The sequence below is a fragment of the Zeugodacus cucurbitae genome, chromosome 2, assembly GCF_028554725.1.
Source record: "Zeugodacus cucurbitae isolate PBARC_wt_2022May chromosome 2, idZeuCucr1.2, whole genome shotgun sequence".
Taxonomy (NCBI): domain Eukaryota; kingdom Metazoa; phylum Arthropoda; class Insecta; order Diptera; family Tephritidae; genus Zeugodacus; species Zeugodacus cucurbitae.
In genome coordinates, this window is record NC_071667.1 from 60,171,096 (window position 1) to 60,186,940 (window position 15,845).

Below are 15,845 nucleotides of genomic sequence, written 5' to 3' on the forward strand. Positions count from 1 at the left end.
ATGAAACTGACCTGGCGATAATAACTGACTTGTAAGAAATTGTAGTTGAAGGAGTATGGCTCGGTTGGCATTACTGGCGGTATATATTTGTAATTAGTAAGTAATGCTCGACATTTATGTGATTACGATGTTTTTTTAGTTTTAGTTATTATTTCTTCATATGATAAGAGTGCGGTTATATGTTTTCTATTTATACACTTAAATGAAATTTTCAACATAAAAAGGCGTTTTCTTTGTTTTTTAAATAGATGTAAATAATTGGAACCGTAATTATCAATTTCTATCAGCCGGAACTGTTTAATGACATGTCTACCTGTTTTTATTTTTCAAAGAATTTGTATCCTTTCACTGTTGCAAATTTCCTTGGAAAATGTTGCATTTTACTGCTAATTCTGATTTCAAATGAATTTTGTATATCCACAGCGGTAGTTTAAATGCGTGAAAAGTTTATTTTATGCTTTTTAATAGAAATAAAATAAAAGGAAATAAATTTGTAAATAAAATTGGACATTCTCGGGTGGTAGAGAGTATTTTATACCAAGTGTTCGGTATATTGTATCTTTGGTGTATCTGAATGAAGATAGTTTCATATGACAAAATGGTGTCTCAGTTGCACACATGTTGCTCGCAATCTAAGCCTCAGATTTGTGTTTCTTATTCTTTGCTTTGTCGGACTTTGGCTGACTGATTAATTTTTTTGAATTATTTTTTTTAAATAATTATTAATTATAGGATATAGTTATTAAAAAATCCAAAATATTGAAAAATCCACATATTTCTCTTAAGGTGCGATAACAGTGTGACATTCTCAAAATATCGATTTTTTTTATTTTTTTTGCTTATTCGATAGTTTATACTTTCAAAAATATCCTGTGAAAGTGGTAAGGGCGTATCTCGAATGGTTTTTGAATGGCAGCGTTCTGAAGAGCGACCGCTCGCAGTCATAAGCCGCTATAGTCGAAACTTTAAACGTATGTTTCCCGAAACGACATTTCTTAGTTAGTTAGTTAGTTTTTGATTTTTTTTTTTGTAAAATTGTAGGTCATATTATAGCAAATACCCTCAACTTATATAACCTTTTTGAATTATTTTGTTTCAGCTACTCATTCGGCCGGAATCATTTCAGCAGTTGGGAAACATTTTTTGGCACCTCCGAAGACAGCAACTCCTTTAAAATCTTAAAATATACCTTAATATGTCCAAAAAAACCTCGAAATATTCGATTTAGTATTTTCGTTGAAAAAAATTCATGAAAATTGCCTAATTTTTCATGGGTTACACTGGGATGGTATGGTACATATAGCCCCTTAATTCAATTGTGTATAAAATCTTTCCTCCAAGCTTATATTCGAAGTATGAAATTTGTACTTTTTTCGTACATCTAACTTTGACCCTTCATATCATCTGTTATATAAGCTTAGGCAAATAAAATTGTATACACCATTAAATTAAGATGGAATTAAAGATTTTTTTTTCAAATTTTTGATTTATTAGTAACTATATTCTATAATTAATAATTATTATTTAAAAAAAGTCTTTTTTTGAACTTCGAAACCAAATATTTCCATTTTGGAAGCTAACTTCGAAGATGAGATCCGCTCTGAAGAAATTAAATTATTGAAATCGACTGGCTTCGAAAAACCTAGGTGACCCTTCGGCCCTTTCGTTTTAGTTATTATACTTTATATTTATTACAGATATTTTTTTAATATTTTACACGGAACTTCCAGTCAACAGACAAAGAACCTAATGAAAAGCTATTATCGATATATGCCCCAGTAAAGCAGAAGTTTTACTGACTTTATTGGAGTATTCAATATGTTTCTATTTCAAATTCTCTAAAAGTTTTTACGGTTTATTAGTAAATTAGTAAACAGCAATTTTTTATCGAAAAGTCTCACCTTCAAAAAGTTATCTTTCCCTCACATAATAACCGATATATACGGTATAAATCCCATCGGAAGTTTCAAAACCCTTATAATTAAGTATATGGGGGCTAGGGGAACTGGTCTACAACTTTGCTTCCGCCTTTTTGCAATAGGTGTCTCTAGGGTCAAGCACTGGTCGATTAAATCGGGAGAAGATTTTCGAAGAGACTCGACCAAGATGCGTTTCAAACCCAAGAGGAATTGGCCGAATCATTGCAAGTGACACAGCAAGCCGTATCAAAATGCCTCAAAGCCATGGTGATGATTCTGAAACAAGGAAACTGGGTTCCTTACGACTTGAAACCAAGAGATGTCGAACGGCGCTTCTTTGCATGTGAACAGCTGCTTCAAAGGCACAACCGAAGGGATTTTTACATCGCATTGTGACTGGTGACGGAAAATGGGTCCACTACGATAATCTTAAGCGAAGAAAGTCATGGGAAAAGCCTGGACATGCCTCCACGTCGACGGCAAAACCGAACATTCACGGCGCCAAGGTCATGCTCTGCATTTGGTGGGACCAGCTGTTTTATGAGCTGCTAAAGCCTCGTGAAACCATCACAGGAGTTCGATACCGAACGCAATTGATGTGTTTGAGCCGAGCACTAAAAGAAAAACGGCCACAGTACGAGGAAAGACACGATAAAGTCATTCTCAGCATGACAATGCACGGCCTCACGTTGCCAAAGGGGGCAAAAAATATTTATAGACGCTGAAATAGGAGATCTTACCCCAACCGCCGTATTCTCCAGACGTTGCACCATCTGACTACCACTTGTTCCGAACGATGGCACACGATGGTCTAGCTATCGAGCACTTCAGTTCTTATTGCATTGATACTTGGATCGACTCGAAAGATGAGGAGTTCTTTTGTCGCGGAATACGCGTGCTGCCAGAAAGATGGTCAAAAGTAGTAGGTAGCGACGGCCAATATTTTGAATAACATTTTTGTAAACGTTTTTATACAATAAAGCCTTAAATTTACAAAAAAAAAAAGGCGGAAGTAAAGTTGTAGACCTAAGATATATCAGCTTTTAACCGCTATTCTCGGTAAAAAGTCTGTCATAGGTACTGAAGTCCTCCTGTGCGGTATACCAGGTCTTAAAAGTTTATAGTGCGATTCGAAGATTTTTAGATCGACAGTGTATCAATAGAGTACTCGGTACAAAATGTTGCGAATGTATACAAAATTTAGAGCTAATGAAGCACAAATGCCGCTTACTTAGTAACACGCCCTCGTATATTCCCACACTTCTGTATATTCCTTTAAATAAATGTTTTTGCAGTCTAATATATTATATGTTCGTACACTTTCGATTATTTAGTAACTGCGCTGCACAGCCTCGAAGCCGCCACCAATCTAGTAAGCGGCAACAGCATCATCATCTCCATCATAATCACGATCAACGCCATAAACTACATCACTATTGGCAACATTGCAGGGGCCCTGGCGTTTATCATCATTATCAGCATCATTGTGATTAATCAGTTGCATGCCACACATGCTGCCGCCATTATTCAACCGGCTTGCGCTAATTTAAATGATTTTTGCCAGTTTGCTAAATGTGAGCACAAACAAGCACACGCGCACACATAAACTACGAACTGTGGCAGCAGTATCATGCGCAGCGCTAACTACAACAACAACAATAACAACAACCAAACTGTGCAACAAAGTGTTGGTATGCAACCGCTGTGCTATCTGGCGGTTATTGGTGCATGTATTCGCGGCAAGCATGCGGTTGATTGGTGTAAATATGCGCGAGCACACACACATACAAACACACAGTCATGTACTTGCGAGTGCATTTGCATTTATTGCTGTGTGCATTTGCGCTTATTTAAATACATAGAAATGTGCATAAATATTTGTCGGTGCATTGCCAATAAATTAAGCGCATTTATTTCGAGCGAAAACATCGAAAAAACAAACAGCAACAACAACAACTACAACAACTGCCAACAAGCGTATGGCAAAAGTTATGCGCGAAAATTTCGAGAAAGCATGGCAAAAAGCAGTGTGATTCCCGACGCACACACACACATACATACAAAAACAAAAAAAAATAAAAATTCAAATTTATGAAGAGCACATTTTCCATTTGCTTTGCCAAAGCGGATCACACTGATTTCGGGATTACATACATTGTTACCAATACCAACTGAGAGTGTGTGTTCGTTGTAAGCGCTCATGAATGTATTTGTTTACACAGCGTAGTGCATAAGCAATAAATTTATGCTGTAAGCTGATTGCCACCAAATATGTCACTACAGCTAATAGTTCATGTAAGGAAGAACGGGAAAAATATTCGAATTTTTTCGATTTTACTCAATCGAATGGAACTGAGTTTAACTGATTTCTTAAATGCATATAATTTTGCACCAAATTATACTCTCTAATAGCCTTTTCGCACAGCCAAATTAGTTCAATTCAATTAAAATTATAATTGAGAAACCAATTTTCGCACTCGATAATCGATCATACATATATTTTTATACTCTCGAAACAAAAGTTGCTAAGAGACTGTAATAGTTTTGTTCACGTAACGGTTGTTTGTAAGTCATAAAACTAAACGAGTTAGATATAGGGTTATATATATCAAAATGATCAGGATGATTAGACGAGTTGAAATCCGGATGTATATGTGTCCGTCCGTCCGTCCGTGCAACGGATAACTTGAGAAAAAAATTGAGATATCTTGACGACATGTTGGTTAACATGTTTCTTGGGACCGTAGGAGGGTTGCTTCGAAGATGGGCGAAATCGGACAACTGCCACGCTCACAAAATGGCGAAAACCGAAAAATTTGGTATAAAGAATCGCACTAGGAAGGGGCATATTTGGATGTAATTTTGGGTGTGGTCACACCCCCAAATAGGTACCTCGCAAACCAAACTTTCTGCAGTCGTTTCCCTTACGCACCCCACTTATGGGTCAAAAACCTATCTCAGGAACTACTCGACCGATTTCAATGAAATTCGGTATATAATAATTTCATGACGCCCCGATGACATGATGAAGGAAAATGGGCGAAATTGGTTCACAAGCACGCCTACTTCCCATAAAACTCAATTTTGAATTTCTTCTGATTCGTTCCCTTTATAATATATACTATACATTAGGAACCAATGAAGATCGCGGAAAAAAACTTTACACAAATACTGTGACATCACTTGTGAAAAAATTGTCGAAATCGGACTATAACTTTTCAATGCCGTGGATATATATGAAGAATTCAGTGCCTTAGGGTAATTTTTCACCGAAAATTTCGATAAATCTTTAATTCAGAAAAAATCTTTTATCCTATTTATTATAGGTTTTTGAAAAAACTATGGGCTTAATACCTTTAAGTTAATATGTGAAATATCTTAGCCAAACTAAGTGAGCATATAATCTTAGATATATCTATAATATCAGTGAAATCGTTTCAGGAATTACCTCAGCCTATATACTATATATGAGCATTTATGTTATTCTATTGGACATTATGCCGAATATATGGGACAAATTGTATGTTTTTTTAATAAAAATATAGCAATAAATTGCGAGAGTATAACATGTTTTGTTGCACCCGAATTTAGCCTTTCCTTACTTGATGTTTTTATTTTTCACAAGAAGTTGGTAATATGTAATTACAAATACGTTTTTTGCTACAACTCGATTATAATTCGATTAAAAATTAGTGGAGAAAAATGAAATTTTTATTTTGTATGGAAAATCGATCTAAATTAGTTAGCACTTTAATCGAGGAAAGGGCGGTTAATTGATCAATTAGATCCTGTGCGAAAAGGTTAAACCACGGGTCATGCATTTCTTGTACGGCAACCAAAATAATCAAACCAAATAGTATGAAGCATCATAGGTATAAATAATAGAATTCTTTAAGGAAGACACTCTGCAATATTCGATTTGAGTAATATCTTTGTTACAGGTCCTGTTTTAAAAAATACGGTCTAGACAAAACCCCCGGATTATGGTGTCAAGCGTTAAAAGTAGTAAAAAGGGTTGTATAAACCTACCGAGTTTATACCTTCTTTTCTAACACAGTTTCCCAAAGCTCTGTCTTATACAAAGTTGGAAAGTATCTTTCGAGATGGATTCTTGTCTTATGAATATAATAGAGACTAACTTGTCAGCTACCCTAGAACTGTTATTTTAATTCATTGGCTCCATATTAAAGTATCTAAAATACTTATAGAAGTGGTAGGGGAGACGATTTATGAATTCGCACAAGAACGCGTTCGTCAGAATGTTGAAAAAAACTGTGCTTGAGTCTTATAATCGCATATTAATATGACGATTTCATAATATTAAAAGGGAACAATTTGAACAACATTGATTTTGGTAATGGAGCCAGTCAGGATGAGCTTGAATAATCAACTCTGATACTAAGCCCTAAGATAAGTGGTAAAATTGACGAATTGGTTAAATATTCAACATGGAAAAGGTGGATATATTCCCATAGGATGCGGAAGTGCTTAATATTATGCAAAGCAATTTCAAAGCTTATTCACTACACTCTCTCTCTACACGCAATATTTATTTTAGTTTTTTTGAATTATAGCTCAAGCACTGTTCGGAGACGTAAGTAAGCTTAAATGAGCACGAAAAAGAAACTCATATCAAAGTTAAGGAAAAAGCTCAAAAAGAAAACGCTAGCTGAAAGTGAACGCAATTAGGAATAGAATTCTAGTGTTTGAGATGCTGTTAGATGCCTCATACCGATTTCAAAGCGGAGCATAAAGAACGGACCATAAATAAACAGTAGACACAAAGTAGCTTCAAAAATACGAATAAAACTTGATTATTTCTTGTGTGAGTTTTATGCTACTCTAAACCGCAAAAACTTGCCAATACAACCGTATAATTCACTTTTGAGGCAAGAAATAATTTCTTTACCAATAAAGTAAGAGATAACTTTTCTAAGCAACTGTCTTGCCGCTCTTGGATTTCAAGTCTTTTTATCCTATTTTGTTGCCACGTTTTTGTTGCACTTTCAATCAGTTGTTGTTATTGTGTTGTCAGCTAATGTTTAGCTTAAAGTGCATTGATTTAATGCTAAAAGTTAAATTGAAATATATTACAGTTATTTCGGTTACCGCCAGCAACCGCATTTGCGGATACTATTTACGCAATTTGCACTTTTTTGTTGCATGCATTTGATGTATTATTGTTGATGTTGCTGTTGCTGTTGTCAGTGGTGCGTAGGTGTTGCAAAATTGTGGTCAAATACGCGGTTTAACGCAATGTAATGAGCTCGGATGCATTTGTATGCGAGATTAGATGATTTTTACACGAGCGCGTTGATATGGTAAGCGTGTGTCTGTGTGGTTATCATATAAGTGTGTCTATAATTGTGTGATTAATTTAGTAATATATCTATTGGTTACCTTCATACATACTTTAGATAGTTTCATATATATATTATAATATATGCAAATAGAAATGGTTCACCTCACATAGCGTTAATGCAAAGTTTGGCCGCTAGGCATGTTTCAAAGGAAATTTAACACTGAGCTTTGGTGCACGAAACAAAAGGAAACATGCCACACAAATAATAGAATCTGATTTTTACATTAAAGGCCATACTGCTTTCACGCAAGAATTCAACTTTTTAAAAGAGACGAAACTTACTTTTAACAGCTGAATATCAAACTTGCAGAAGAGCCAAACCGCCAATGCAGGGTTCCGTCACATAGACATTTACAAGTCTCATAAGTAAGGCGTATCGAATATATTCCTTGCAGTGACAATAGAGACAGCCGTTTTAAAGACACTACTAGACCCAAGACCTAGTTCGACCTTCAACGTGGTTGCGTGGTTTCATTACCAACTTTGTTATATAATTAGAGTTGGAGTCTATAACGGATGGTTATAAAGGTCTAAAAACGCGGAATATTCCAAACTTCGTGATAATGGGTTTGTTTTCTAATTGTAAACAGTGCAGAGCCAATGCCGAAAATCAGAATTTAGAAATGGTAGATGAATTTCACCGAACGTTGAATGATGAGGTCAAAATCGAATACTCAAGACTCAAAAAGAATTGTGTAGCATTTAGAGTCTTGAGCTAGTCTAACTAAAACCTTCCACCAAGAAAGTGAACGTGGAGGATATAGAAAGGAACTCAACATTGACTCAACTAAAAACTAATCAAGTTTTTCGATTTTTTAATATTTAGTGGAAGCAGCAGTAGAAAATAAGGTTCACTTGTTAGAGGAAAATTTTTTTAACGGAGTCAATCTTAAATAACTAAAAATTTAAGAATATTGGACTATGCGACTAGCTACCCCAAGTGCTAGGATCAAGAGAAGTTAAAAACGCGGAGCAGGTGCAAAGGTTGCTTCATACCGTGCGATAATATTTCATCGAACTGAGTCCTATTGATTTTGAGTATTTATCGGGATCATTGCGAATATTCGATATTGAGGTTATGAAACCATAAAATTAATATAATATTTATAAGATTGAGCAGATAAATATACACTAAGGTCCTCGTGTATTTAGTATACACATTACGGTTTCAGAGTACCTATCTAAACCGTTAAAGTTTTTAAGTTTACGGAAAACACCTTAAGGGGCTATACCAGTGAGACATTTAAAAAAAATCGATTTTTTTTATAATTTTTTGCTTATTCGATAGTTTATACTTTCAAAAATATCCTGTGAAAGTGGTAAGGTCATATCTTGAATAGTTTTTGAATGGTAGTGTTCTAAAGAGCGACCGCTCACAGGTATAAGCCGCTATAGTCGAAACTTTAAACGCTTTCAACGAAAAATTTACCGATCGACTTCAAATTTAAACTGAGTATTCTTGATATTGCTAAATAGAGAAGGTACAATCTTCTACAAGAGTGTACAGCTGCTGGCGTATGCCGATGATATTGATATCATCGGAAGCAACAACCGCGCCGTTTGTTCTGCTTTACCCAGACTAGATAAAGAAGCGAAGCGTATGGGTCTGGTGGTGAACGAGGGCAAGACGAAATATCTCCTGTCATCAAACAAACAGTCGGCGCATTCGCGTCTTGGCTCCCACGTCACTGTTGACAGCCATACCTTTGAAGTGGTAGATAGTTTCGTCTACTTGGGAACCAGCGTTAACAACACCAACAATGTCAGCCTTGAAATCCAACGCAGAATCACTCTTGCGAACAGGTGTTACTTTGCACTGAGTAGGCAATTGCAAAGTAAAGTCCTCTCTCGACGAACAAAAATCAAACTCTACAAGTCGCTCATTATTCCCGTCCTGATGTATGGCGCCGAAGCGTGGGCGATGACAACATCCGATGAGACGACTCTTGGGGTTTTCGAGAGAAAGGTTTTGCGTAAGATTTATGGTCCTCTGAACATTGGCAACGGCGAATACCGCAGAAGATGGAACGATGAGCTGTACGATTTATACGATTACATTGACATAGTTCAAGCGTTGTTAGGTCATTTTTTACGAATGGATGAAAACACTCCAGCTCTGAAAGTGTTCGATGCAGTACCCGCTAGAGGAAGCCGCGGAAGAGGACGACCTCCACTCCGATGGAAAGACCAAGTGCAAAGTGACCTGGCTTCACTTGGTGTTTCCAGTTGGCGCCAAAAAGCAAAAAGGAGGAACGAGTGGCGCGCTCTGGTGGATTCGGCTATAATCGCTTAAAGCGGTTTCTACGCCAAATATATATATATACAAATATTCTTGAATATATTTACTATTGATTTGCTTGATTGGTTGAAAATTGTCAATTTAAAAAAAAATTGTTTAACTAAAAAAACGATTTTTTTTTCAGAACTACGCCATTTTGTCAATTTTTGATATTTTTCAAAAATCATAGGTCATTGTATAGGAAATATATTTAACTTTAGTACCCTTTTCGAATTTTTTTGTTTCAGCAACTCATTCGGCCGGAATCATGTTAGCAGTTGGGGAACTTTTTTTTTTGGCACCTCTGAAGATAGCATATAACTTCGTTATTGTTCAATGTTTTTGTAAAAAAAAAATTTAAAACAAAGCTGAAAATATACCTTATTATGTGCAAAAAACTTCGAAAGAAGCGATCGAATTTCTTTTGCATTTTCGTTAAGTGTAATATCTTAAAAATATTCTTTATTATTTGTCTTTCAAAAATTTCGATTTTTTAAGACCAAATAATTGTTATTATTTCACTCAAATCTAGAAAAAATTTCTTGAGGCCGCCATTTTGTTAATTTCTGAAAAGTTGAGGATTATCTATTTATAAAACACATTTTTCTTATCCGATTGATTTTAGACGAATCTCCAAGGTCTTATGATTGTCACCGCAAGGACTTTTTTTTGGAACTGGGTCAACACAAACAGTTATAACTTTCGAAACAAGTTTTTTTTTTTTAATTTTCGTGACTTCAAGTCGAAACATTGTGTAATAATATTCTTTCGTGCTCCATTAATATAAGGTAAATACTTTTAATTATCAGAGTAGACTTTTGGAAATATATTATACCAAACTAAATAAAAACAGTTAAATTATTGCTAAAAATCATTTCTACGAAGTAATTGTTTTGCTCTTCTCAGATATCACTGCACAAATTGGCTGCCACTTCCGTTTGGGGTTTATTGCCGAAGCAGAGGAAGCAAAACAGTTAAAGTGGCAGCAAACAATTGGACTACGCTATTTTAGCAATCAGAAGTGCAACTGAAAGCCACAAAACCAATAAAAAGCATTGCAAGCCGCAAACAAATATCTTTATTGTTCTAACATTACACTTTTCGTTATCAACATTATTGCGATTTTTTTTCATCTTCTTTAATTTTCTTCTCTTTTTCCACATATAGCACTCAACAGATTTCCACTGTTCATTGGTTGTGGCGCACACTTTGTGTGGGTTTGTAATGTTGTTTAGCACTGTGTTGTCTTCTTTTTTGTCGTTTTTTTTGTTGTTGTGCGGTAAATTGTTGCGCATTGCTGCCACTGCCACTGCCGCCGTGGCTGCGGCAGCGTTCGCCTGTCATGCCTTGCCGCAAATGGTAAACTTTTAACTTTAGTACTTAGACAAGATTGCGAAATTACAAGCCGCTAACAACAAAGCAAACAACAGCAGCAGCAACAGCAACAGCGGCACTACCAGTAAGAAACAATAGAACACTTTCTAACAACAATAACAACAGCAAGCAGACTGCAAGAAATAGCTAAAGCAAAGAAGACACTACGAGACCACAGACAGCGCGTGACCAGCCACAGCGCCACAATCGCTTACGCTATTGCCCGTTATTGTTCTAGCTGTGCACTTGCGCTTTCTTCTGCCACTAGTTGTTGGTGTTTTTGTTTGTTGCTTGCTTGCAACTACTTTACTGCCGCAGAATAAAAGTTTAATTCAAAAACTTGCACAAAAATGCGCATTTAATGGAAATTTACTACCTCAGCGCAGCGCCGTAGAAGAAACAACGGCAATCACATATATACACATACATACATATATAGCAATTTACATTTATATATTTTATAAAGAATTTCACACCACCGACAAGGCATACCTCTAGGCGCGCAACCTACACACACACACACACTCTGTTATGCCAAGCGTTGCTGTTGTTGTTATTTGTGTTGGCCAGCTGCAGGTGTTAACATTTCGTTTAAAAATTGTTGCAACACCGTTAGACTGCAAGCGGCGCATAACTAACAGCCAGGCCGACGCCAGCTGCAAGTCGAAGCTTGCTCATTACTCACCACACACTTTTAGTTACTTTTCTATATTGTTTTATTGTTATTGTTGTTGCTTTGATAACACAAAACATTGCTGCAACAATAACTGCATGCTTGTGTTGTTGTTGTTGCCTTGTTGTAGATAACTTTATGTACACCCACTGCTGTGTTGCTGCTCGAATTGAACCTAATGAACCGCCGTGGGGCTACAAGCGGCTCAGCTGTTGCGAGTTTATGCTAAAAGCCATTAGCTCTTTGCGACCTTCGGTATAAGTTTTACGAAAAAAATTGCTTTTGAACTATAAAACTTCAGATTCTTTCATGATCTAGTATTAATAAGTTTTGGCTTCCGCAGTATCAATAAGCAATAGTTCCCCCATTTGAGGTAAAGGCTAAGTAAAGATATTCTTGGTAGAATTCTAAGTAAAGGGTTGGTTTGAAAAGGCTTCTCGACATGACGTGAAATTTTAAGTATCCTTAAGTAGACCTTACAAAAAAGGTTCTAGTAATAGAGCCGATCGACTTCGAATGACCGAACATTTCTTGGAATAAACTTAGTAGTCACCTGATGTCAACATAACACGATCTCAAACCCTTACTCTACAAAAATACAATATCAACTTCGATATTTGGGTGGAAGTAAGATCTCTGCGGCCCTTTAAATAGCAAAAAGGATCATCCAGTAACGGAAACAACCGTTGATTTTAGTGGCTATATATAGCATAAAAAAATTGGTGATTCACATGAAAAGTTTTTGGATTCTGACTTTTAGAAAACATCTAGGCGTATATTCGAATTCATTCACTCTGGTTATAACAATAACATTTCTGTTTTATCTTTTTAATACTAGTACTGATTTCAACACGGAAATGGCCTTACCAATTTTTGATACATTTTCGCTAGGTAGGCCACAATTGAGGTTTTTATTCAAGAATTTTCTAGACTTCCAACTTCAATCGTCTAAGTAGTAATAATCTAGATCCTGCTTGGAGGAAAAAGGAAGATAAAGTCATTAGTCAGCGCAGTCGTCGAACGGTAGCCTTTATAAACTAGATATTTCGACGTTGTTGGAACTGAGGGAAAATGTTTTTTAGAAGTATATGCTTTACTGAGCAACAAAAGAAAAGTGTGTTTAGTATGTCGGGTCTAGTTTAGATAGGTAAGTGTTTAATCTGCTACAGTATGTAGAAGGAAGTTACGAGAGGGTCACTCTGGTTTCGTAATTCGAGCATTTGTTCTGCAATGGAGTTAGTTGGTTCACAAGAGGAAATCGCTAATGGTCTCGATAGCTCCTCCACAATGAATTGTGTTTAACATCGGTATAAAACACTAAAAAAAAAAATATATATATATATAGGTTGTCAAATATATATCCCTTCCGCCTTGTTGTCTTTTGAATTCCGCGCTATGTATAAAGCGCTACAGAGCTCGTATCTGGCAATACTATAACGGCGGAGGAATGGTGTTGTAGATTCAGAGCGGGTGAAAACGACACCATGGATAAGCCAGCCTGCGGAAGAACTGTGACGACAATACCGATCAAATTATGTAAAACATCGAGTTAGGACGGCATGTGGCATCTCGTGACATCGCCCAGGAGATGGGAGTTAGTCACCAAACCATATTAAACCATCTGTAGAAGGCCGGAATTACAAAAAAGCTTAATGTTTGGGTGCCGTATGATTTAACGAAAAAAATCTTCTGGACCGAATCAACGCCTGCGATGTGCTGCTGAAACGGAACGAACTCGAACCATTTTTGAAGTGGATGGATACCACAATATCAAGCGAAAACGGTCATGGTCAAAGGCCGGTGAATCGTCATAAACAGTTGCAAAGCCGGGATTGACGGCCAGGAATGGTTTGCTGTGTGTTTGGTGGGATTGGAAGAGAATCATCCACTATGAGCTGCACCCATATGGCCAGACGCTTAATTCTACCATCTATGTACTGCGAACAACTGGATCGCTTGAAGCAGGCGATCGACCAGAAGCGTCCACAATTAGCTAACAGGGATGGTGTAGTGTTCCACCAGGACAACGCCAGATCACACACTTCGTTGATGACTCGTCAGAAGCTACGCGAGCTCGGATGGGAGGTTTTATCGCATCCACCATATACCTCGGATATAGCGTCAAGTGATTACCACCTGTTCCAGTACATGGCGAACGCCCTTGGTGGTGAAACGTTGAACTCAAAAGAGACTTGTGAAAAGTGGCTGTCCGAGGTATTCGCAAATAAGGAGGGGGCTTCTACGAGTGGGTATTATGAAGTTACCGCCTAGATGGAAACATATTATCTAACGAAACGGCGTAGATTTCAACTAAATCCGATCAATGTAACACTTTTTATAAAGCATTAAATTAAAACCAAAAAAGCGGTAGGAGATATTTGACAATCTAATATTAAGAAATAAATTTCATTATTTCGCTTTCCGATTCATTAAAGTTGTCCACTTTCATTTTCATTAAGAATACATTTAGATTAAGTTTTGCTTTTGTAATTGCCAGCAAGAAGAGTAATCAATTATAATTCACACTCTTATACATTACATAACTCTTACTTGGGGTTACACAACCTCTTCATTCAGACACACACACACACTCGCCTATGTGCGAAAGCAAATATGCAATTCTCTTGTATAAATGCCGACGTGTCACAGCTTTGTAACTACTTTTGAATAATTTATTATAACAAAATGTCTTCATTTAGTTTGTGTGTTGCCCTCGAAATTGTCGACATAAACAATCATTAGTTTTGTGCGACAAGCCGGTATCCGCGTGTGAGCGCCGGCATGCATACGAGGACACAACGACTATGCGCTTGTATGAGTGTGGAAGTGTATGTGTGTGTGTGTGTGTGCTTGTGAAGAGGTATCTTTTACATAGGTTTGCGGTATTTCTGAAAGTTTTGTGCGCAAAAACTTTGCCACACCACATTGCCACAGTGTACAAGATGCACATGAATACTTAATGCTAAATACCATACACACGTCAGATACCGCTCCGAAAAGCAGCTAATAGTTCACAATGTAACAACAACAACATCGCGAGAAAATCTATTTGGCTTAGTTAAATTTGCTTTCTGGAGTTTTCAACTGGCAAAATACCGCTATCAGCATGATTTTACAATTTAATTTTAAGTCAAATATTTTGATTAATGACATTATAGAAGATATATATTGTATATTGTATATATGTATATAAATTTGTGTTTGTGAATACACATGTCCACATCAATAGCGGCTGCCAATCGTTGATGCTCTCTCTCTCTCTCTGGTAATTACTAAACATTTATTAAGAAAGATGACATTTATAAATGTTGCTTGAAAGTCGATAAGCGTAATATTGATGTGCGTTTCATTTTTCTTAATATTTGGAAAGTCAGCGAAAATGCCGCTTTGGTTTGAAAATTTTTCAAATAAGAATGAGGCTAAATCTGATTTTACTTAAAACATCCTAATGGAATGTGTATCAAGACTGAGTGAAAGTTGTTGTTCAGTTTCCATTGAGCAAAATTTAGTTCAAGAGACCCCTCAATTATGCTCTTAATATGTTGAGTTTGCTATGTTTCTCATTTGGGATATCATACATTCCGATCTTCTAAGCAAATATATTAGCCAAATATGGTAGAGCCATCAACATGTCAATGAATCAACCGTACAAGATGACCATCAAAATATAGTTTCTTACTAAAGGTAGAAACATTTAGAGAACTAAAGACATTTCTCTCATAAAAAATGGAACATTGAGACAACAGCGAACTCAACAAAGAAACAGTTGTTGTTCTAGTCAGTTATAAAGCTCTCAATCCCAATTTTTTTAACGCACTGTTGTTTTGGACCAAATATTTGACACTGTTTTTTCAGATATCATTAAAGGAAAGTAATTTGAACAACTTGAACTTCTTATATAGAAATGATACTTGGACTTAAGGACTATCTGAACTCAGAACTGGCTCGAAGTATAAGTTTGTTTGTTTCTTTAATACTATTATATGAATAAATGTTTAAAATATATAGTGATCTAGTGTGTTCCAAAGTTTGCTAATGAAAGTTGCTCAGTAGATACCAATTGACCAGCCAATATACTACCAAAAAAAAATTCTGTTGAATATTGACTTATTTAAACATTTTACTATCCTTAAGTAAACATTGCTTTCTCCACCTATCACAGCTAATGAATCTACTAAAGGTTCCTAAAATGAATGATGACTTTCAATATTATAATTTGCGTTTCAAAAAGGATGAGGT

At 36.2% G+C, this 15,845-nt stretch overlaps 1 protein-coding gene across 2 annotated transcripts in view; it reads right to left on the minus strand.

Moving 5' to 3' along the window:
- The window catches only part of LOC105217139 (cytotoxic granule associated RNA binding protein TIA1), a 299,387-nt gene that overhangs the window by 164,976 nt on the left and 118,566 nt on the right, over positions 1 to 15,845 (minus strand). The window lies entirely within an intron of this gene.